We start from the raw sequence: 24,490 nt of genomic DNA, 5'->3' as shown, positions 1-24,490 counted from the left end.
TAAAATCAAGAAGTAAACAGAGTTAGTTTGCATTTTCCCTTCTCCTCTCCCCATCTTCCATTTTCCATTCAGTTTTCATTCACTCAAAAATGTTTATTGAGCTTATATTCAATAATAGAGTAATTTTGGCTGGGTGCAGTGATTCATGCCTGTAATCCCAGCACTTTGGGTGGCCAAGGCGGGAGCCTTGAGATCAGGAGTTCAAGACCAGCCTGGCCAACATGGTGAAACTCTGTCTCTACTAAAAATATAAAAATTAGCTGGGTATGGTGGTGCATGCCTGTAATCCAGCTACTCAGGAGGCTGAGGCAGGAGAATCACTTGAACCAGGAAGTGGAGGTTGCAGTGAGCCGAGATTGTGCCACTAGATTCCAGCCTGGGTGACAGAATGAGACTGCCTCAAACAACAACGACAACAACAACAACAACAAAATGAAAACAATAATAGAGTAATTTTAAGAAATTACTCAATAAATTAGTTGTCTATATATAGAGTATGCTCTTTCCCCACCGCAGGCAATGAATTTCTCTCTCCTCTCCTTTTCTTTCTCAGTAGTGTATGTTGAGTACTAATAATGTACTTAGTGTAAAGCTAAATCAAGGTAGTAGCACCGACTAAGGGGAATTACCTTTCAAAACCTCCTCTAATTGACGTTTGAAAGACATTTTCCAGTTAAGGAACTTCAGGAATTACTCATAATCACTTAGGCTGCCACCTACTCTGGTTAAAGAGAATAAATTAGTATTTGATGTGAAGATGCTTCTGCAAAGCGGTCACATGGAAGCTCTTTTAGCACTGTGTAGAGCAGGATTGCCACTTCAATCTGACGTTCAGTTTCCCATCTGTTTTTGTCAGCTAGTTTTTGAATCCATCCCCTTGAACTTTGAGTATGGGTGATATTCAGCCTGGCATAAACAAGGTTGGCAAACCAGCTTCAATACATCAGAGAGATGCCTTATTTCTTTTTGTCTAAACTTCTTTTACAAAAAAGATAATGCCACTTGAATGGAGTGATGAGGAGATTGCTACTCTGGGAAAGTGAGGGCGGGAAAGACAAGCTGTGCCGGCTCTCTGTGGGTGGATGGACCCTCGTGAGGGTCACTGGAAGATCTTGCCCCCTCCTGGAAATACGTGCTGTGATCCTTGCTGGCCAGGAAATGTGGAAGGTGATGAGGCTCTCTCTTCAGTTGGCTGAGATGAGAAGAAGCCGGTTTGAATCTCATTGGGAGCGTGGCAGTGGTTGCTCACAGGAGTTCCAGACACAGTGCCCACCCTAGAACCATGAGGAGGGAAGAGGGGAGGGTCAGCACAGCCATCCTCCAATATTCTGCTTTCTTTCTTACCTGGGGCATCTAGAGGTCTCCTAGGGCACAGATAGGGATGAGACTTCAAAGTCACTGCCAACTAGAGCCAATGAGTGTTAGGGGATTTTGGGGAGAAACATTCTGAAATCACACTTTCTAGATGTATGTTTGGGAGGCATCAAATCATTCCAGTTAAGTGAATGAGCTATGGAGTAAGACTGCTCAGTTCAAATCCTGGCTCTGCCATCTAAGCCTACTGCCTGGCATAGAGTAAGCGCTCAGAAAACAAAACCTGTTCTTAGAAGTGGGATAAGGCCGTCTTGCCTCTTTAAACAAGTGGAGTGCAGTGTCTTGCCACTCTTCAGTCCCAATTCAAAAAGGGGAAAGAACCTTAAAAATGTTAAGAATAGAGGCTTAACCTACACATATCAATATTATTTAACAAATGCAATATGTGTTATTTACTGCAGTGCTAAAATGTCTACGAATTCATATTGCATGTTTATTCCTTTTCAGATAACTTAGGTTTGCCATAACCAGAACATTATGGATGGGGGTCCGTTTTCTATATTACATATGTAACAACTATCTCATATTTTGTGATTTATTGACCTTACCAGATTACTTCTACTGAAAAGGTTAATTCATGATACCAACTTATTTGCAACCAGAAATCTGAATTCCACATGGCATAATGGATTCTTCCTCTTAAACACATTTTTAGGACGTCTCTCTTATGTTGAAGGACTTTGAAATTAATCTGCATAACATTAGTTCCACCAGTTTGTTGATGAATTTTTTCTAATACTTTTTACACCATTGTGGGATAATTTATGTGTCTTCCGAGTTTTAAATGAGACCCTTGTCTTGCTTCATGGGGCAGGCCACAGATGCACATTTGCTGCCTTGCCACTTCTGATATGGTTTACATCTCATTTAAAGTTTCAACATTGCTAACTATTATTCCACTTCAATAGTTGAAAAATCAAGTGCTGACTTCTCTTCTTATAAAAATAAATATATAAATGACCTGTGTCATACTAGAAAAATCTACAGGCCATTTAATGGGACCAGAGCCTTGTCATGAAGTCAAAATTGCTGCCATTTTCCTTTTTTTGATTTTCTTATCTAAGAATAGCTTCTCGCATACACTGTGAAGACAAATTGAGAATGAGAAGCAGCCGGGTGCATTGGCACGTGCCTGTAGTCCCAGCTACTCAGGAGGCTGAGGTGGGAGGATCGCTTGACCCCAGGAGTTCTGGGCTGTAGTGCGCTATGGCAATCGGGTGTCCGCACTAAGTTCGGCATCAATATGGTGACCTCCGGGAGCTGGGGACCACCAGGTTGTCTAAGGAGGAGTGAACTGGCCCAGGTTGGAAACGGAGCAGGTCAAAACTCCCCTGCTGATCAGTACTGGGATTGTGCCTGTGAATAGCCACTGCACTCCAGCCTGGGCTAGTGAGTCCCCTTTCTTAAAAAGAAAAAAAAAAGAAGCAATGGAACATTTTTCCTCTTTGGAAATTCCCAGCTCCTGATCCACTGCCTTGTTTCAGTCTTTTGAACAGGGGTCCCTTTTATCCAGTGAAGATGGCAGAAGAACATCTATTTTTCATGTGAGCGTTTAAGAGGAGACTATGCCATCTACCCCCTAAAAAGGAATTACATTTGTTTTGTCACTGTTACCAAAGCTTCATTATTACAAAATTAGCTCAAATGTCTGCTTTATTGTCGTCTTCACAAGCCAGTGGGAGAGCTATTGCATTCTATTCTTTCAGAGTGTTTGTTTTCTTACTTTTTAATTCACACACCTTTTGCCTTGTCTCATTAATGAGAGTATGAAACAAAAAGAGAATCTTCTGCTTTGTAGACAATATCACCAGAGCTATCTTTAATGTCCGTTTCTGTAAATAATAAGCCTTGCTCACATAGGAGGGAAAAAAACTCAGGCTTTAGAAAATAAGGGTGTGTTTTAGTGAGTTCACTTTTATGTGAATTTATAGGAGATTTTAAAGGAGTCAAAAGACCAGATTCTCAAAGTATAACATTTCCCATGTCAGGCGTACATGCAACAGCATATTATTGACTGAGCATTAACTTTATAATCTTTCAATTTTTAACATCTTCTTCTCCTTCTTTTTTGCTGGCCACATCTGATTTGAATGAAAGCAGAGAGCATTGTCACAAAAGAGTTAACAGTGGCTATTTCTTTTACCAGAAATTTGCTCAAAGTAGATCTATTGAATGATCCAGGAACGGTTGCATAACTGAATTAATAGTTACAAGCCAAGTTGTAACCGTTGTGCTATAATTCTAGATGCCTAGATGCATTTTATTTTTTGAGATGGTGTTTCACTCTTGTTGTCCAGGCTGGAGTTCAGTGGCCTGATCTCGGCTCACTGTAACCTCCACCTCCTGGATTCAAGCGATTCTCCTGCCTTAGTCTCCAGAGTAGCTGGAATTCCAGGTGCTCGCCACCACACCCAGATAATTTTTTGTATTTTTAGTAGAGACGGGGTTTCATCATGTTGGCCAGGCTGGTCTCAAACTCCTGACCTCAGATGATTCACCCGCCTTGGACTTCCAAAGTGCTGGGATTACAGGCGTGAGCCATTGCAACCAGCCTCCGCAATCAACTTTCTACATACCTAGATGCATTTTTATTATAGGATTTGCTTTTCAGCTAAATTTTACTTAAAAAAAGACTCCTTGGCTGAAAAGAATGCCTTTGTTAGTATAAGAAAAAATGTTTCAATATGTTAGCAAAAACATAAGAATATCTTTAGTCATTGGGAAAAATGAACAAACAAACTTATCTTTAGATTTAAATTGGAGAATTTGCTTTAGAGCTAAGATTTGAGAACAGGTGTATTTGTTCATCTTGGGTTCTGTGGAAGACTAAAACCAGAGACTCAAAATATCCAGCGGAATTCATTCTCTTCTGTCTCAGAGCACAGGCAAGTAAAAACCCTTGCTAGGAAATTCATCCCAATGTTTACAGAATTGATTTTTTTCATCTGACATTAGAGGCTGGTGATTATTCAAGCAATACCTCTCCATGCCACTTAAAATCCACATATATTGAATATTTTGATAATTATTACAGTTGAAGAATAGTAGTACCATATGACCAGGCTGGTAAACAGAAAGGTTAATTAAATATGCCATGACTATCAGCTTACTGATAAATAAAATAAACAGATTTGTATTAGATGCTATAATTGCTTTTATTCTATGAGTCAGGATGTATGTTAGGAGTTTACAGGGTCACAAGTCACCATTATGAATAAGAAGGCTACACATATTTGGAAGTGCTCTTTGATAGAGAAGTGGCATAAGGCACCACAACAACACGGTTTCCTGGCTCCAATTTTTTTTTTTTTTGAGAGAAGGTCTTGCTCTGTAGCCCAGGCTTGAGTGCAGAGGCATGATCAGAGCTCCCTGTAGCCTCCACCTTCTGGGTTCAAGTGATCCTCCCACCTAAGCCTCCTCGGTAGCTTGTGTTACAGGTGTGTGCCATCATACCCTGCTTATTTTTTATTTTTATTTTTGTAGAGATGGGGTCTTGCTATGTTGCCCAGGCTGGTCTTGAACTCCTGGATGCAAGTGATGCTCCTGCCTTGGCTTCCCAAAGTGCTGTGATTACAGGTGTAAGCCACCACTCCTGACTGGCTCCAGTTCTTTCTGTCTTTGAGATTTCAGACATGTTAGTTGTATCAGTTACGTATTGCCACTGTAAAGTTGTAAATGACCTCCAAAGTGCCTCACAGATTTTACATTACAATATCTCATTGCATTTTCACCACAACGCAGTGAGACAATTACTATTGTCCCGATTTTACTGATGAGAAAAATGGAGACTTAGAAAGGCCAAATAATAAAATGTTAGATTAGATATGGCTGCTCAGTGCCCACCCACATCCCTAATCTCCATGAGAGAAGGATACTTCCCCTACCCCATATTTGCTGGGTGAGGGCTGTGGGACTAAATTTGGGGGAAGGAGTGTTAGTGGACAAGGCATGAGTAGAAGATTGAAATGTGCAGCTAATAACGTGCATCCATGGGTTGGCTTGTGTTGGTTGATCCAGGCTGGGCTCAGCTGGCTTGGGTTTAAGCTGTCAGCTAGGTTCAGGCCTGCTCCATAAGGCATGTTTTTCTCATAATCATGGCAGAAGCACCAAGGGGCAAGCACAACCAAAAAGACAATCACATTTCAATCTTCTACTCATGCCTTGTCCACTAACACTCCTTCCCCCAAATTTAGTCCCACAGCCCTCACCCAGCAAATATGGGGTAGGGGAAGTATCCTTCTCTCATGGAGATTAGGGATGTGGGTGGACACTGAGCAGCCATATCTAATCTAACATTTTATTATTTGGCCTTTCTAAGTCTCCATTTTTCTCATCAGTAAAATCGGGACAATAGTAATTGTCTCACTGCATTGTGGTGAAAATGCAATGAGATATTGTAATATAAAATCTGTAAGCCACTGGCCATACCAGTAGGAAATCCTGAGATGGTGCTGTTACCATCATCTAAAGAAGTATCATAGACCCATAAATCAATGTGACTGGAGGGGATGCTAAGGGATCATTTAGCAATTTCAAATGTTTGGAACTATTGCGAAAATAGTACAAAGAATATTAGTATGCATTTTGCACAGATTTACCAGTTGTTAACATTTTGCCACATTTGCTTTTTCTGAACCATTTAGGAGAGAGTTGCAGATATCATGTCCCTTTATAAATGCTCCTGAGTATACTCCTAAGAATAAGGAGAGTCTGTTATATAGCCACAGTACAAATATAGGATCCAGGAAATTTAACATTCATACAATGTAATTGTCTACTAGAGTCTGTGTTTAGATCGAACCAATTGTTTCAGTAATTCTGTGGCAATTCATGTCCCCCACCTCCTTTCCCCACAATCCTGAGCCTAATCCAAAGCTCAAATTACCTTTTTACTCATAATGATTTTTAACTTACCTTTAATCTGGACCAATTCATCAGCCTTTCTTTATTCTTCATGTTATCCCTTTAAAAAAATTGTAGGCCAGTTATTTAGTTATTTGCTATCTGGCCTTTACTGTCCCTCAGTTTTTTTTTTTTTTTTTTTTTGAGATGGAGTCTTGCTCTGTGGCCCAGGCTGGAGTGCAGTGGCAAGATCTTGGCTCACTGTAACCTCCGCCTCCCAGGTTCAAGTGATTCTCCTACTTCAGCCTCCTGAGTAGCTGGGATCACAGGCATGCACCACCACGCCTGGCTAATTTTTTTATTTTTAGTAGAGACGGGGTTTCACCATATTGGCCAGTCTGGTCTTGAACTCCTGACCTCAGGAGTTCCACCCACCATGGCCTCCCAAAGTGCCGAAATTACAGGCGTGAGCCACCGCACCCAACCTCAGTTCGCTTTTTTCTGATGTTTCCTCATGATCCCATTCAGATTATGCATTTTGGACAAAACACTGCAGGAGTGACATTGTGTTCTTCCCATCCTATCACATCTGAAGGCACGTCAGTCATGTCAGTCTGTCCTACTGTTGGTGATATTAACTTTGATTCCTTGATTAGGGGACACCTGTCAGTTTTCTTCCTTAGAAATCATTATGTTCTCCTTTGTAATTTATAAGTAATCTGCAGCAAAATACTTTGAGAATATAGAAATATCCTATTGTTTGTCACACACTTACTCTACTTTGCACAGCTATTGATAATTCCTACTTGAATCAATTATTACCATGATGGTTATAAAAGAATGATTTTCTACTTCCATTTTTCTACATTTACTAGTTAGCATTTTACTATGAGAAAGCATGTTCTTTTTTCTCCCCCACTTATTTTTTAAATCAGTATGGACTGTCCTATTCTTATTTTATTCAATGGATGCCAGGATAGGATGCGTTATTGTTGCTATGTTTTGATGCTCAGAGTGTGCCCTATTTGGCCAGTAAGAGCCCCTGTATACAGGATCCTGTGTCCTTTTGATCACATCCTTACTTTCCTTACTTTTTGGCAAAACAGGTTGTTGCAGGCTCATGCTGTACTTCCTTGCTGCAGTACTGGAATTAGCCATTTCTCCTAGGAGCTCTGTTTTAATATGTTCTTTTGCCTTCAGGCTGAATTGTATTAATTTAGATGAAACTGTAGCCCACAAGCTCAATAACTGGTTTAATAACATTTTCATGAGCACTCTCAGAAGCTGTAAACCCAAACATATTTCACTGACTCTTACGAGAGAATTCCAAGTTGATGGTATTATAACATATCATAATTTGGAAAATGGACTGATACATAAAAATTGCATTGTTCATTAATTGGCCACATCAAGTCATCTAAATAGTATTCATTATAACGTAAAAGATGTGACCTGCAGGTTCCACCTTATACAAAACAGGTTCATAATTATCATATACTAGACACTAATTCCTAGAAGTTTTTTTTTTTCCAGGAAGAAAATTGTATATGAATGGTGAGACATAGAGACCATCAATTCCTGTATTTGCCATTACCTTTGTACATTAAAAAGATTCCAAAGCCCCTGCCAATAATCAAATAAAATGAGAATCTGGAGATTCTCTTGACTGTTGTAGGAGAAGAATGTCATCTGTCTGAATGTAACACGGAACCTTCAGTGAATATATTAGAACAGAACTCGTGTGATAGTATCAGCCAGGAACACAATGGGTATCCTTAATCTCTTAAACCTCCTACTAACACAGCAGTCTTTTCACCATGCAGTCTGTGTAGGAAGTGGGTTAGTCATTTAGGAACTGATGTTTTCTAACTCCTGCTTGCCTCCCTTCTAGATTAGTGTTCTGTTTACGTTCCCATGGATGTCACACACAGCACCCTTTTCCTCTCGCATTCCTAGGATGCTGGCTTCTCTAACAAGAGGCTGTTTCCTTGGGCTTCTGTGAGGACCCGAACACTTCTGGTAGCAGTCCACGCCCTTTCCTTGTGACTCCAGAGTTCCCAGATAGAAGTGGTTAGATGGAGCTAGGAACAGCAGATAATTCTGGCTGAGGGGTGACCCACAGCATCGTTCCACCAGCCTCCAGCAATGCTGGGTATGGGCTTGAACTTCCAACTTCAGTCTAAGCCAACCGAGGAGAGGGCAGTGAGAGGGCTCGCATACCCGCCATTCCTTCCATGCTTGTAAAGGTCCCTAAAATACCATTTGTTATGAGACTCTCCCTCCTAGTGTTCCCCTTGCAACTGTCACAAAATGATTAACCTAATTTGTAGTATTATTTGTTTCCTTGTCTTATTTGCCTGCTCTCTAAATTCTTATGTGAGCACCTTGAAGCCAGGGATGTCTCTAGATGATCTTTGTATAAGTCATTGCACAAAGAAAATGCTCAATAAATATTTGTGGGTTGTTTTTTTTTTGTCTTGTTTTTTTGAGACAAGGTCTCACTCTTTTGCCAAGGCCAGAATGCAGTGGCACAATCACGGCTGACTGCAGCCTCGAACTCCTGGGCTCAAGCGATCTTTCCACCTCAGCTTCCTGAGTAACTGGGACTACAGCGCGAGCCCATCCCACCCGGCTAATTTTTTTTCCCCAAATTTTCTGTAGAGATGAGGTCTCATATGTTGCCTAGGCTGGTCTCCATGTCCTAGGCTCAAGTGATCCCACACCTTGGCTTTCCAAAGTGTTGGATTGCAGGCATGAGCCCCTGTGCCTGACCAATGTTTGTTAACTTGAAATTTGATTATCTCCTTTATGTCTAATATTCAGTTATGCAATATGTTCTTTTGCAATTTTTTTCAAAACCATTTCTTTCTAACTAGGCAACACTCCAACTTAGACCCTCATTACTCATGACTAATTGCATTGCTTTAAGAATGGTGATTAGGCCCTGGAGGTCACCTCGACAAGCAAGTGTATTGCACACTGGAGAGTAAGGCATGAGGGCAGGGACCCTTGCAGTGCAGATCCAAGGCGCCATTAGTAATTGTCTGTTCTTGAGAAGCGGGGAGATTGCACAGGTTCACTGATAGCACCTTTCTGAATCCAACGTCTCATTTCTGGCCCTAGCATACAGTATATTTATTTATCTATCACAGTTTGATTAATTTTGTGAAGTCTTTAAGTGCCAAACCATAAGTGCTTAATACATACTTAGTCATTTAAATGAATGATTCAAACAGGAATTGGAGCTTTTCTTAAAAAGAAATAATGGTTGAGTATAAAGCAGAAATCTGAAGGCTTTGCTCTCTCATCTCATCATCCTTTGACCCTGTGTTGGCTTTGGCAGCCAGGTTCCGGAGACCGACCATCCTGCTTGGAATCAAAGCTCTGCCACTTTCTGGCTGTGCTGTTGGTACAAGTTCCCAACCTCTCTCATCCTCTATTTCCTCATCTTTAAAATGGGCATGAATTGACCGGGCATGGTGGCTCATGCCTGTAATCCCAGCACTTTGGGAGGCCGAGGCAGGCGGATCACTTGAGATCAGGAGTTCAAGACCAGCCTGGCCAACGTGGTGAAACTTTGTCTCTACTAAAAATACAAAAATTAGCTGGGTGTGGTGGCGAGCACTTGTAATCCCAGCTGCTTGGGAGGCTGAGGCTGGAGAATCGCTCGAACCCAGGAGGCGGAGATTGCAGTGACTGGAGATTGTGCCATTGCATTCCAGTTTGGGTGGTAAGAGTGAAACTCCGTCTCAAAAAATAAAAATAAAAATGAAACGGGGGCTGGGCACGGTGGCTCACGCCTGTAATCCCAGCACTTTGGGAGGCCGAGGCGGGTGGATCACGAGGTCAAGAGATCGAGACCATCCTGGTCAACATGGTGAAACCCCGTCTCTACTAAAAATACAAAAAATTAGCTGGGCACGGTGGCGCGTGCCTGTAATCCCGGCTACTCAGGAGGCTGAGGCAGGAGAATTGCCTGAACCCAGGAGGCGGAGGTTGCGGTGAGCCGAGAACGCGCCATTGCACTCCAGCCTGGGTAACAAGAGAGAAACTCCGTCTCAAAAAAAAAAAGAAAAAAAAAAAGAAGTGGGCATGAATAACAGTTCATTTGACCCACAACATTGCTGTGAGGCTTAGATCAGCCAATATGTATTAAAAACTCACCACAGAGCTTGGCATGTGGCAGGCACCCATATCTGAGCTATTGGTGAAGTTACGAGTTGTTCTGTGAGCATTTGTGCCAAGGCTTCTACCAGGAGGTATCAGCTTTTGGAGACCATTTTGGTTCTTTTCCTAATACTAAAAAGAGCTGAATGATCTGCTGATTTTGTGAAGAGGGGTAAATTAGCCCTTTGGGGCTTGGAAATATTTCTGGGCTGAGGTTATAGGTTTATAAAATGGAGTTCCCTCCCCTTGGGTCTCTGAGTTCCCAGTGGCCATGGCAGCTCCAGCTGCCGCCCCATCGATGGGCAAGCTGGCTTCTGGGAGGATGTGGGAGTGAGGTGAGTCAGGCTGCAGAGATATTAGCATCAGGGGACTCATGAGGAAGAAAGCCACAGGGGAGGACAATGAGAAGGAAGGACTGAGGTACCAAATGTCAGGCTTTTAGTAGAAGTGGAAGGATGCTGTCCATTGTGATTCGGAGCCTGAGCTTGTAAAGACTTAAGTGTACATTAAGCAGATGCCAGGGTGTTACTCTATAAGGGCAGCAAGTCTCAGGGATGCTGTAAAAGCTCTTTTAAGGGGCCTTTTCCACATATTAACATTCTGTAGCCTCCCTTTAGAGAGCCTCGTGACATCTTGCCCTGTGATTTCCAAATGTGAGCTCACCCATTCATCTCTCAGCAGGTCCTGGGCAGCCAGGTGCAAACTCAAACCCAAGGACCATGGAGGATATAATGGCACACAGAATGGTCCGGGGCTTCCTTTTGGCTGGCAGCCAAGCCCTTCTGGTTTCTCCTCTTGGAGCTGGGATGCTTTGCAATCTATGGCCTGCCTAAGGAGACCAACTATCTGGGATACTGGAGCCCCAGATATCTGATGAAACCTGAAAGCAGGCTTTGACGTTTATAAGAGAAGCAAAGGCAGTTCTGCAATGAGTGAGTAGCACAGGTTACGTGTGGTCATTTATTGTACTTCCATTCCCATCTTTATAAGTGTTTACCTCTTTTTGACCTGTGATGCCTCAACATATTTTGTTTTAGCTACTTTGCTTCCTTGACCTGGAACCAACATCTCCAACACTGCACCAGTAATTAAAATCAAATATATCTCTCTTCTGGAAGAAAGAAAGAATCCACATTTTTTTCACTGAGCAAATGGCCACCACATTTACCTTGATACTGCCCGCATTTCAGAACAACTGTTTCCTTTGCTTCAGGTAACAGGAAGAAAATGAACACTTTATGTTCTACAGTGGATTTGTGGAAAGATTTCTAATTCGACAATGCTGAATTGTTAAAATGGCATGGCGTATGAATGATCTCATGTCACTAATACAAAATGAAAATCCCTGCAGGCAATTGCTTTTCCTAATTCCGTTTGATTTTCTGAGCGCAGATACCGTTATTCAAAGTACATATGAAATCATGCACCTGGCATATAAATTTGGCATGGAGTCTCCTAGAGGCCTGAGCTTGAAAAAGGTTTTGGGGAATTAGCATTTTCCCAGCAGTAGATCTGATAATCCTAGAGAAGGCTTTGCCAACCCTACTGTCCATCATGGAGCTCCGTTCTTTTAAAGTGTCACATGAGGGAATTAGATTTTATTATCAAAATTTCTACTCTACAGACAATGTATTTGAAAATTATAGCATGAGGAGAAATGCCAGATATAGGTGAAGAGGAGGAAGGCAGCAAATCACACTGCCACGTGTGCACCTATGCAACAACTTTGCATGTTTTTCACATGTACCCCAAAACCTAAAATGCAATAAAAAAAAAAATAGACAAAAACAAAACCAAACCAAACCCTAATCATGTGTTATGAGATGATTTGTAAGGTTTCTGTTAAGTTTTTCTTTTGGGTTTTTCTACTTATCTGGCATTGCAGATAAGCAGCACCAAAAACAAACAAAAGGCCGGGCGCGGTGCCTCACCCTGTAATCCCAGCACTTGGGAGGCTGAGGCAGGCGGATCACTTGAGATCAGGAGTTTGAGACCAGACTGACCAACATGGAGAAACCTCATCTCTCCTAAAATACAAAACATTAGCTGGGCGTGGTGGCACATGCCTATAATCCCAGCTACTCAGGAGGCTGAGGCAGGAGAATCACTTGAACCCGGGAGATAGAGATTGTGGTGAGCTGAGGTTGCACCATTGTACTCCACCTTGGGCAACAAGAAAAAACTCCAACTCAAAAACAAAAACAAAAATGATAAAAACCAATCAAAAAACAAACAAACAAAAGTTTCAGACAGTGGCTGCCTGTGGAAAAATAAAATCCAATATGCGTGAAATCTAGAGAGGAAAGTTCTTTCCACCGTCTTATGCTTGTTCTTATGCATGATTCATTCATTCATTCTTCATTTGGATTTTATTGTTGCTTTCTTTTTTTCTTTTTTTTCTCTTTTAAGATGGAGTCTTGCTCTGTCTGCAGGCTGGAGTGCAGTGGCTTGATCTCGGCTCACTGCAGCCTCCACCTCCGGGGTTCAAGCAATTCTCTTGCCTCAGCCTCCCAACTAGCTGGGACTACAGGCACGCGGCACCATGCCTAGCTAATTTTTGTATTTTTAATAAAAACAGGGTTTCACCATGCTGGCCAGGCTGGCCTTGAACTCCTGACCTCGTGATCCACCTGCCTCGGCCACCCAAAGTGCAAGGATTACAAGCATGAGCCACCGCGCCCAGTCGGATTTTATTGTTGCTTTCTACGTGAGGCACAGTTTCGTGACCTATGATGGTGTGTGTCAGAATTTGGAAAGACACATTGAAATCTTTCTCTGGTATTTGCTTTTCTTCTCATTCTAGGATCATATGTTCACATGCCCATGTGTTTGTGGGATCAGTGTCTTCGAAGGGGAAATAGGACCTGCAGGGTGCCAGGGGCAGGGGGACAGTAGTGACTGCAGTTGAGCCCTGACACTCTGCCATCCAGCTGCGACCCACACAGGCCAAGGCTGGGATTCCTTCAGGCACTTTGAACCCATACTCAGCTATGGAGGACGATAGTCAACGGCGTGCTTGAATTTTCTAGAATGATCACCTCAATTACTTGCTTTGAATCACCACTGGGAATTCTAGCTATTTGCTTTTATGCACTTTCATATTTATGACCCATCCATCCTCTCAACAAGAGTTTGTTGCGTGTCGACAGTGTGCCACGCATGTTCTAGGTGCTGGAGATGCAAGCGTGGAAAACAAATCGTGGACACAGTCCCCATCCTCATGCTACAGAGGTGCTGGGTTAGTGGGAAGAAAGGCAGTAAATAAAGAATAACAAAAATATAAGAATTACAAACTGTAGGGGGCTCTCTGAGGAGAAAAACTGTGTGTGCTTTTAATGACTATGGCAGAGGAATCTGTTTTAGAATGGTGGGGATAAAGGACAGGCTCTCTAAAGGTAACTCGTGTGCTAAGACATAAAGAATGAGCGGGCATTGGCCAGGCAAAGAGTTGGGCACAAGTTGGTTTCAGGTAGAAGGAGCAGCACTTGGGAATACCACAAGTCACAATGGATGAGGGATGGGGAGGTCCCCACAAGCAGCCTCTAGCCAGCAGCAATGAGAGCAGGAGGATAAATGCCCCAGCTCCCTCAGCCATTGAGTCACACCATGGAGTAGGATGACGTGGCCATCCTACCTCATCTCCTGCAGGACTGAGCTCCAGTTGTCTGCAGGGGTAACCTGCTCATGAACAAACACATCATGAATTGGTTCCCTGCTCTTCAAGCCACTCTCACACTCCCCTCCCAGTACTTCCTGGGGTCACTTAGCAAATCAACTACTTGCTCTTCAATCCTTGTCTCCTGGTCTGCTTCTAGGGGAGCCCAAGTTAAATCCCTGAATGAGGAGGGGACCAACAGGCAGGCAGAAGTCAGAGCATAGAGGGCTGGAGTTCTCAACGCATAGTCCCAGGAACCCTAGTGTTGCCTGAGACCCTTTCAGAGAGCATGAGAAATCAAATCCGTTTTTCATAATACTAAGATGGTACTTGCTTTTTTTTTTTGAGACAGTCTTGCTCTGTCGCCCAGGCTGGAGTGCAGTGGCGCCATCTCGTCTCACTGCAACCTCAAGCAATTCTCTTACTCACCTCCTGAGTAGCTGGGATTACAGGAGCCTGCCACCATGCCCAGCTAAGTTTCTGTATTTTTAGTAGAGACAGGGTTTCACCATCTTGGCCAGGCTGGTCTTGAACTCCTGACCTTGTGATCGACCTGCCTCGGCCTCCCAAAGTGCAGGGATCACAGGCATGAGCCACTGCGCCTGGCCAGTACTTGCTTTTTATATCATTTTGACACGTCACTGTCAAAATGCAAAACAGAAGTAAAAATGATGGGGCCTTAGCCCACATCAAGGCTGTATTAGGTGTCATTGTATTCTTCACCACCTGCATTTGCAGAAAAAAAAATACAGTTTCACTTAAGGATGTTGATGAAGGTGTAAAAACAATTACTTTTTAATTAAATCTCTTCGTGAGTATACTTTTAAAAATGTGGTGTAATGAAATGGCAATAAGGAGCACTGAGTGCTCAGCTGCGTACCAAACTCAAGCAGTTTTCTCAGGGAAAAACACTTGAGTTGCAATTAAGTTGCAAGCCCCACTAGCCCTTTCTTCATGGAACGCCAGCTTTCCTTGAAAGAATGATGGCAGACAATCGAACGATGGCTATTCAGACTTGGATACCTGCCAGATATTTTCTCAAAAAGTGAGCAAAGGGAGCCTGTCTCTTCAAGAAATGTAATAGTCATTATTTGTAGCCAATAATGAAATTTGAGTTTCCAAATGAAAACTAGAATTTTGAAAAACTTGTATCTGTCATGGTTAACTTGCATAGTTCTCTAATACTTGAAGACTTTTCTGATGAGATGGTGATGATTTAACAAATGTGATTTTTTTTTGATAATGTAGAAGTATACTGTGACGACATTTGGAAGATGCGCTTAACTCAGTGATCCAATATTTTCCAAATGACATGATGATAGAAAATCATGTATGCGTGACAGACCCATTCAAAGGACAAAGGACAAGATAATTTCATGGATTTTAATATAGTTGAGTATGAAAAGGTTACTGATATGGTTTCAGGTTCCACATTGCAACTAACCTTTAAGAAATGACTATGTGCTGAGATTTGATGTAATATCAAAAAAGAATACTCACCATTATCTGAAATGCCTATTAAGTATTCTTCTCTTTTCCAACTGTGTATCTGTGAGAGGCCAGGTTTTCTCTAGACACACTGACATAACTTATCACAGCAGTTTGAGTGTAGACATGAGAATCCGGTTGTTTTCTGTTAAGTCAGACATGAAGAGATTTGCAAAAATGTAAAATAATGCCACTCTTTTCACTAAAAATTGTGTGCTTTGAAGGACAGTTTTCATAAATGTGTATGTTAATTACATTTATTTATGTTAATTATGTTGAAATATATCTATATGTTAATTATGTTAATATGCTACATTTGTTATATATGTTAATTATATTCATTTATAGCAATCATTTTTGTTATATATATGTTAATTATATTATTTATGTTGTTTATATTAACAAAAGTTTTATCATTGTTGTTTAAACAATAAATATCATTAAATTAAAAAATTGTTTTACGGCCAGGTACAGTGGCTTATGTCTGTAATCCCTAATACTTAAAAAGGCTGAGGTGGGTGAATTACTTGAGCCCATGAGTTTGAGACCAGCCTGGGCAATGTGATGAAACCCTCTCTCTACAAAAAATACAAAAATTAGTCGGGTGTGGTGGTGTGCATCTGTAGTCCAAGCTAATTGAGGGTGCGGGGTGAGCCTTAGGCGAGAGGATCCTTTGAGCTTGAACTTCGGAGGTTGAGGCTACAGTGAGCCGTGATTGTGCCACTGTACTCCAGCCTGGGTGACAGAGCAAGACCCTGTCTCCAAAAATAAATTGTCTCATGGCCGGGCATGGGGGCTCATGACTATAATCCCAGCACTTCAGGTGGCTGAGGCAGGAGGATCGCTTGAGCCCAGGAGGTTGAGGTTGCAGCGAGCCATGGTCCACTCCAGCCTGGGTGACAGAGTAAGACCCTGTCAAAAAGAAATTGTTTTATTGTTGTTATTTAAAAATGAATTCATAAATAGAAAATGTTCTCAGTTTAAATTTCTAATATGGTAAATGTTAATAGATATAACCCACATACACAAAAACTCTTTGAGGTCCTAAATATCTTTTCTGAGTCTAAACAAGTTCTGAGATTAGAATGTTTGAGAACTGCTGATGTAAAACTTTGAAGATTTCAGGATTTTAGATCTTCTCAGGAACGAAATCAGGAGCACCTGAAAAGTTTTAAGCAGGTGAGTTTCAAGTTAAAGGAGATCATAAAGATCATTAACCTTGCATGTGTATTTATGTTAACAACTTCTGCAGCTAGGAAAGGCTAGCAGACCCTACTGGGGCATTTCCAATCTGTTTCAACAATCCCTGCTAGAGAGAAAAACACCTTTACAACTGTGCTGTCCAGCAGGTCACAGAGGGGTGGAGCTTTGTGATACGTGAGTTTTCCTTTCTTGGTTTTCAGTTAACTGTGTGCAAGTCACCTGAGGTATACAGAAAGCATTCAGTTAGTCACAAGCCACATAAAAAATACTCACAAGATACATTGTGGTGTCTGAGCCGATGGAGATTAGACAAAGTCTTTACCCTTGAAAAGTCTAGGGTCTAAGAGGGTTGAGTGGAATTTGCTTTCTAGAAGGGAATGATTACCACTGTACTCTCCTCATTTGCCTTTAACCTGATAATACTGTATTCTTTTAAAAAATTGTATAAATTGTATAAATTTAAGGGTATAAGTGCAGTTTTGTTACATGTATATATTGGTTAGTGGTGATGTCTGGACTTTTGGCGTAACCATCACCCAAATAATGTACCGAGTAAGTGATTTCTCATCCCTTACCTGCCTGGTGCCCTCCTGGGTCTCCAGTGTATATGGTTCCACACTCTGTGTCCATAAGCACACATTGTTTAGCTCTCACGTATAAGTATCATTTATTTCAAGAATTTTAATTTTTGTTAAGTATTTAAACATTTAATTGAATATTATTTAAATAAATAAATAAAGAGCAGAATTTTTGATCTTTTTGCCCAGGCTGGAGTACAATGGCGCAATCACTCACCTTGCTTTCTTTACATCTTATAGATGTTGCTTCCCTAAAATACCCCAGGCAACTGTGCGCAATGACTGCGATCTCAGCTCACTGCAACTTCTGCCTCCCGGGTTCAAGTGATTATCCTTCCTCAGCCTCCTGAGTAGCTGGGATTACAGGTGCCCACCACCACGCCATGCTAATTTTTGCTAGAGACGAGGTTTCACCACGTTGGCCAGGCTGGTCTCAAACTCCTGACCTCAGGTAATCCCCCGCCTCGGTCTCCCAAAGTGCTGAGATTGCAGGTGTGAGCCACCACGCCCAGCAAGTATTCTTTCAAATTGTTTCTGATTTTACACTTTGCTCTGGACAGCAGGATCCACTTGAGCCAAAAGAGAGTGAGAAGAAAGATTTAAATGGGAGAAGTGGGGAGGAAAAAGAGAAGAAAAAAGAGCAAGGCATTTTAGCTGAAGCATCATTTAATATTTTTAGAGATAGGGTCTCACTCTGTCACCCAGGCTGCAATCACAGCTCACTGCACGCTTGACCTCATGGGCTTAAGTGATTCTCTCACCTCAGCCTCCTGAGCAGCTGGGACTACAAGTGTGCACCACCACACTTAACTAATTTTTTTACAAGATTGTTTTGTAGAGATGGAGTCTAATTATGTGGCCCAGGCTGGTCTTGAATGCCTGGCTTCAAGCAGTCCTTCCACCTTGGCTTCCCAAAGTGTTGGGATGACAGGTGTGAGCCACTCAGCTTCTAAACAGCATTTCCAATGTGCAAAGAGGACATTGTTCAAGTCCCCACACTTGGCCGGCTACTCTGACTGGGGGATGCTTTGTGAGTCTGGAACATGGTGTTTCATGAGCTGAGTGGAGGATGTGTTTGTCTCCCTCAGCACAGGTCAGCCTGCTGCAGTTCCTCCAGGCAGCAGTGGGAAAAGAGAGGTAATGGTTGTAATATGGTCTGTGTCACACTGAAGCAAATGCTAACTCTCTGGATTACAGCTCGACTGGGCGACAAAGAATGCGCATCCCAGCGTGGACCCACTGCACGCAGAGCTGAGCTCTCCGCAGCACAGAGCCCAAGGCCTCTGCAGCATAGTCACGTCCTGCCTGTTGCCCGGGAAGCTTTCTACCTGGAAGGGATCCTCAGCCTTGCCTCCCTTCAGGGGGTTGGGGGGCTTCTTTTGAAGAAGTTGATCCCTTTCAGCCTTGTATTTCAAAACTACCTATAGGAAGCACAGGTTGATTTCTTCTGAAATACAGACAGTAGAATGGGAAGCAAATACATGTACATCAAGCTTGTCCAGCCTGTGGCCGGCAGGTCCCATGAGGTCCAGGATGGCTTTGAATGTGGCCCAACACAAATTTGTAAGCTTTCTTAAAACATCATGAGATTTTTTTTTGCGATTTTTTCTTTATAGCTCATCAGCTATTGTTAGTGTTAGTGTTGTGTTTTTTTTTTCATTTTTATTTATTTATTTATTTGTTTTTTGAGACAAAGTCTCACTTTCTTGCCCAGGCTGAAGTGCAGTGGTATGATCTTGGCTCACTGCAACCTCCGCCTCCCAGGTTCAAGTGATTCTCCTGCCTCAGCTTCCTGAGTAGCTGGGATTACAGGTGCACATTGCCATGCCTGGCTAATTTTTATAATTTTAGTAGAGACAGAGTTTCACCATGTTGGCCAGGTTGGTCTCGAACTCCTGACCTCAGATGATCGGCCCTCCTGGGCCTCCCAAAGTGTTGGGATTACAGGTGTGAGCCACTACGCTGGCCGTGTTAGTGTATTTTATGTGTGACCCAAGATAGTTCTTTTTCTTCCAATGTGGCCCAGGGAAGCCAAAAGATTAGACACTCCTGAGGTACATGTTCCCCAGGGACGTGGCTGGGTGCAGGAAAGGCAGGACTCCTCCTCCTGGAGAGCTCTTTATCTTGCAGGGCATGGGCGTCCTGGGGGAAGTCATCGCTGAGAGCACAGAACTCAAACATGTCTGTGGGAAGCCGCCCCCACTAGCTTGCATCTGGTGTGGACTTTGTCATCCCTGGGGCTTGTTCCTTTTACTCCCCTAGAAGTGCTGAACTTTTGGCATCATCTTGCAGAACTGGCATCAAAGTGGAAACATGAAGCCTCCAGGGTATTTTTCCAAAATGCGCTCTTTTCTCCGTGATCCCTTGCAAAAGAAGGAAAGTCCTCAAAGAGAGATTTCTGGTTTCATTTTGCTCCTTCATCTCCTCTCCAGGTTTCATTATGGCAAACTCTGCACTCACTTCAGTGGTACCTACTATATGGACAATTTTAGCAAAGTGATCTGGTTTTGGACATTTGTGAAACTTTGCAAACTATTTGGAAGCATTTCTCCAAAGCTGAATGCATTCCTTCAGCTCAAACTCTTTAATATTCTGATGTGAATGGATTGTAAGACAGAAAAATGATTCCTTCTCTTTTCTCTCTGTCTGGTTGTCTGAAAATGTCGTCGAAGTGATTTTACCCTCTCTTTTTACTGACCCAGCCCTGTTGCTGGTCCTCATCACCCTCCCTCTGTGTCACATTGACGGCATCTTCACCGATCCAGTCTCCTGGATTGCTCCTGTTTAACCCATTGCGACTGACTGCCGCTCACTTTACCCGCTCCTCACTTCTCCCTCCGCACACTCTTGGCATCCTGTTGCCTGTGGGACAAAGGCTGGGACCTCCTGAACATGGAAGTCACAGAGAACACTGTAGATACTCATCAGACATTCACATGCTCCTCTACACGCCCCTTCTCTCGCATTAGACTGGGACCAACTGACCAGGTTCTGGCTAATAGGAGAGAGGTAAAAGTGATGGAAGCCGCTTCCACCCTGACCCTTAAAAGATCCTGTGTTTTCCCCGAGCTCTCTCCTGTCCTGCCGTTGGTGACCTTGGAGGCTGTCTGTGTGTGTCTCCTTAAAAGCTATGTTGAAATCCTAACTCCTCGTACCTGTGAGAAAATAGTCTTTGCAGATATAATCAAGTCAAAATGAGGACATTAGGGTGGGCTCTAATCTATTGTGACCGATGTCTTTGTAGGAAGAGAAAAATCTGGACACAGATAGACACAGAGGAGAGAAGGCCAGGTGAAGACAGAGGCAGAGATTGGAGTGATGCTGAAAGCCAAGGAACAGCTGGAGCCACCAGACACTGGACGAGGCAAGAAAAGATCCTGCCGAGAGGCTACGGAGGAGGGGGCAGCCTGCTGTCTTAGGCGTTTTGTGAGTGAGAAATAAACTTTTACGGGGCTAAGTCACAGATCTCTAAAAACTTAGATGTCATTGCAGCGCACCCTGGCCCACTCTGATGGATACGTATGAGTAAGTACACTCACACGCTGGCCCTGCCACCTTTTCAGCATTTTTTTGCTATCCTATTCTCCAGTGATATACTTTACGCCTCTGGGATTTGTTGTGGGTTTGTCTTTCTGTCTAGAATGTTTTCTCTTTCCTTAAATTTTTTTTTTAAGAGACAAGATCTTGCTCTCTTATCCCAGTTGGAGTATAGTGGTGCAATCATAGTTCACTGTTGCCTTGAACTCCTGGGCTCAGGTGATCCTCCCGCTTCAGCCTCCCAAGTAGCTGGGATTACAAGTATATGCCATCATGCCTGGCTAATTTTTTAAATTTTTTGTAGAGACAGAGTCTGGGCTGGTTTTGAACTCCTGGCCTCAAGCAATCCTCCTGCCTTGGCCTCCCAAACTGCCAGGATTACATGCTCAAGCTACTACACCTGGCCTCTTCCCTTCTTTTGTCAGGAGAAATCATATCCTCTTAAAGCCCAGCTCAAGAAGCACTTTTTCCAAGAAGTCTTTCTCACTGTCCCTTGTTCTTGGAACATGTTACCTACATTTCTGCCAGTGACACACGTCAGGATCCGCTGTCTGTGTGTACATACCATGCTAGAAAGTTAGCACCGTGGGGCCAAGGATAGTACCTTTTATTTTTATTAAACATATCTCAAGTTTCTAGCATAATGTTTAGTTCATAGAATGAGATGAAAGGGTTTCATGAAATTAATTCTAAGAGGAACTTTTGCTAGTCTGGCTCTAAGAATGTCTGGTGGGGGAGCCTGCCCAGGGAGGTCTGAGATCTGCCCTTGTCCATTTGCCTTCTGTGATGCCCAGGACATGCCTTGGCCTCCCTGAGGTGGGATTCACAGCAGTGGTCGGTCCCTGCATTGTGAACGCTTTATGCAGTTGGTTTCTTATAGGAAGGCCTGCTGGAGCTCTGAGATCTTAAGTTCCATGTATACTGACCTGGGTTTGACAAGTGACGGACAGATCCCTTGTGCCCTGCTTGTGTCTGTGGTGTGTGTGTGTGTGTGTGTGTGTGTGCATGACCATTTTCGGGGGTCATTAAGGGATTCTGCAGGCCAGACATCTGTGATTACTTTTCCTAAGATACTAGTCTGACAATAGCCCAAGAATTCAGTCTGGATTATTCTCTTATTTCTTAAAAACTGTTGAAGAATTAAAAATATGCAGAAAAGTACAGATTAGAAGCCTAAATCAGTGTACACACAATCCATTCATAATTAATCAATGCTGACATAGTTGATTTTGCTTTGTATTTTTTTAAAGATAAGAGATAGAGGCCAGGCGCGGTGGCTCATGCCTGTAATCCTAGCACGTTGGGAGGCTGAGGTGGGCGGATCACTTGAGGTTGGGAGTTTGAGACCAGCCTGACCAACATGGAGAAACCCCGTCTCTAATAAAAATGCAAAATAAGCTGGGCATGGTGGCGCATGCCTGTAATCCCAGCTACTCGGGAAGCTGAGGCAGGAGAATTGCTGAAACCCAAGAGGTTGCAGTGAGCTGAGATTGTGCCATTGCACTTCAGCCTGGATAATAAGAACGAAACTCCGTCTCAAAAAAAAAACAGAAGATAGATCATTGTGGATAATGTTGAAGTCTCCATTTGGTTCCCTGCACAGCTGGACCTATCTGTCCCCAATCCAAAGTCACCACTTTCCTAAATTTGTGCTCTTCAACTTTTTTAAAACACTTCACACACACAGGATCTATACACAAATATGTAGTTTTACCTTGTGTTTAAAATTAGTCAGTGATATAATATGATGTATACCTTCCTAAAACTTACTTTTTAAAAAAACTCAGCAATTTTATATTCGAGAGATATCCACATCAATATGTATGAATTTAGTCCAACCTTGCAACTACTGGAAAGCATGCATTGCATCCCTTGAATGTGTCACAGTTTGTTTATCCGTTTTCCTAGTCATGAGTATTTCAGGTTGTTTTCACTTTTACTGTCGCTGCTACTCTGGTAGTGCTCGCTCCCTTGTGCATTATCCTAGTGCACGCTCCCTTGTGCTGGAGACTTTTCCTAAGGCATACCCCAAGATGCTGAACTGCTTGGTGATTAAACACATGCATTTTCAACTTTATAGACAGAGCCCCCATTTCTCCAGCTGCTGAGCTCACAGATTTCGGCCAAAGGGAGCTGCCCTACCCATGGTTACACTCCTTGGAGATAACCTGTATGCCACGGTGGGGAGGTAAGGGGATACAAAGGCTTGGCCTTATTGTTTCAATTTGGAACAATCTTGAAACGTCATTCCAGCTCTGTAACTCCCCTTGGCTGGCTGAAATCTCTGCTGGAAACTGCATTGCAACTCAACAATCCCCTCTGTCCTTGCCTTTTTTTTTTTTACATCTTATAGGTGTTGCTCCCCTAAAATACCCCAATCAACTTTCTTCTTCTTTTTTTTTTTGAGATGGAGTCTTGCTCTGTCACCCAGGCTGGAGTGCAGTGGTGTAATCTCGACTCATTGCAACCTCCTTCTCCTGGGTTCAAGTGATTCTCCTGCCTCAGCCTCCCGAGTAGCTGTGATTACAGGCACCCACCCCCCATGCCCGGCTACTTTTTGTACTTTTAGTGGAGACGAGGTTTCACCATGTTGGCCAGGCTGCTCTCAAACTCCTGACCTCAGGTGATCCACCCGCCTGGGCCTCCTAAAGTGCTGGGATTACAGGCATGAGCCACCTCACCCAGACTCCTCAATCAGCTTTCTACATGCCAAGGTCTGACTCAAAATCTGTTTCAGGAAGCTCACCTGTGACACTAGATTGTTTTCTAAAGTGCATGTCCTAACTTACGTACACATCAGCAATTCATCTTTACCCCATCCTTGCCAACGCTTTGTATTGTTAAACTTTTAGATTTTTCCTGTGTCATATCTAAAGAATGTGACATTAAATTATAGTGTGGTTTATACTTACATTTTGCTAATTACAGATCAGATTCTTAATAATGAAAACAAAACACTCTAGCAAGTGCAAGTTTATTTTGTGGTCTCATTCTCACCCTGATGAGGTTATTGATTGGGCTCCTTGTGGCCACAAGACCTTTTAGGGTGAAAATGGAGACAGGAGATAGGGAAGGATGTATCTAAAGTCTAGCTGATTGTGAACCATCTGCTTTTGCTTTAAGCCAAGTCTCCAGTTCCTTGGTCCTGTTGCTTGGTGCTTCTGGGTCTCCAGGCTGGTTGGAGGAAAATCTAGTCTAGTATGTTTGAGTGGGCGATGCTGCCCCCAACATCACTTCAGTTTTTTGCATTGATATACATAGTTTTGCTTCTCAAGTCACAGATGACCAGGAGCAATTGACATGGTAAACAAAACAAAACAAGACAAAAACAAAACCAAAAAACAGAACCACACATTTGCTGCCAGGTGATGATGAGGGGGAGGGTGGTGCCTTTGACCAGGTCAACAGAACGTCTTTCATTGGACTCAACATATAGAAATGGATTCAGGACAGGAGACATCTCTCACCTGAAACAGGCTGTTATGGCTGGGTCTTTAAGGAGGACAGGGTTTTCCAGTAGGAAGTGAATGGTGCTCATGGACTGAGGTGGAAGATTCTCCTGTCAAGTGTCTTTGGACACTGACATCCCTGTTTTCAGACTAAAGCTCAGGTGTTCACCTAGACCAATTGATGAAAACCAAACACT

The 24,490-nt window shown here is 42.8% G+C and overlaps 1 long non-coding RNA gene across 3 annotated transcripts in view; it reads left to right on the top strand.

The window, feature by feature from the left end:
* The window catches only part of LOC135274766 (uncharacterized), a 130,088-nt gene that overhangs the window by 49,057 nt on the left and 56,541 nt on the right, over positions 1-24,490 (top strand). For 2 of the 3 annotated variants that reach the window (XR_010342518.1, XR_010342517.1), the window contains exon 2: positions 20,552-20,832. This is a non-coding gene — a long non-coding RNA (uncharacterized LOC135274766). The remainder of the gene's footprint in view (positions 1-20,551; positions 20,833-24,490) is intronic. The other variant, XR_010342519.1, reaches the window with a different exon arrangement.

This window comes from Aotus nancymaae, unplaced genomic scaffold (genome assembly GCF_030222135.1).
Source record: "Aotus nancymaae isolate 86718 unplaced genomic scaffold, 86718_ANA_hifiasm-v0.15.2.pri h1tg000014l, whole genome shotgun sequence".
NCBI classification, from domain to species: domain Eukaryota; kingdom Metazoa; phylum Chordata; class Mammalia; order Primates; family Aotidae; genus Aotus; species Aotus nancymaae.
The sequence above is the reverse complement of the archived record's forward strand: the minus strand, read 5'-3'. Positions and strand labels throughout refer to the sequence as shown.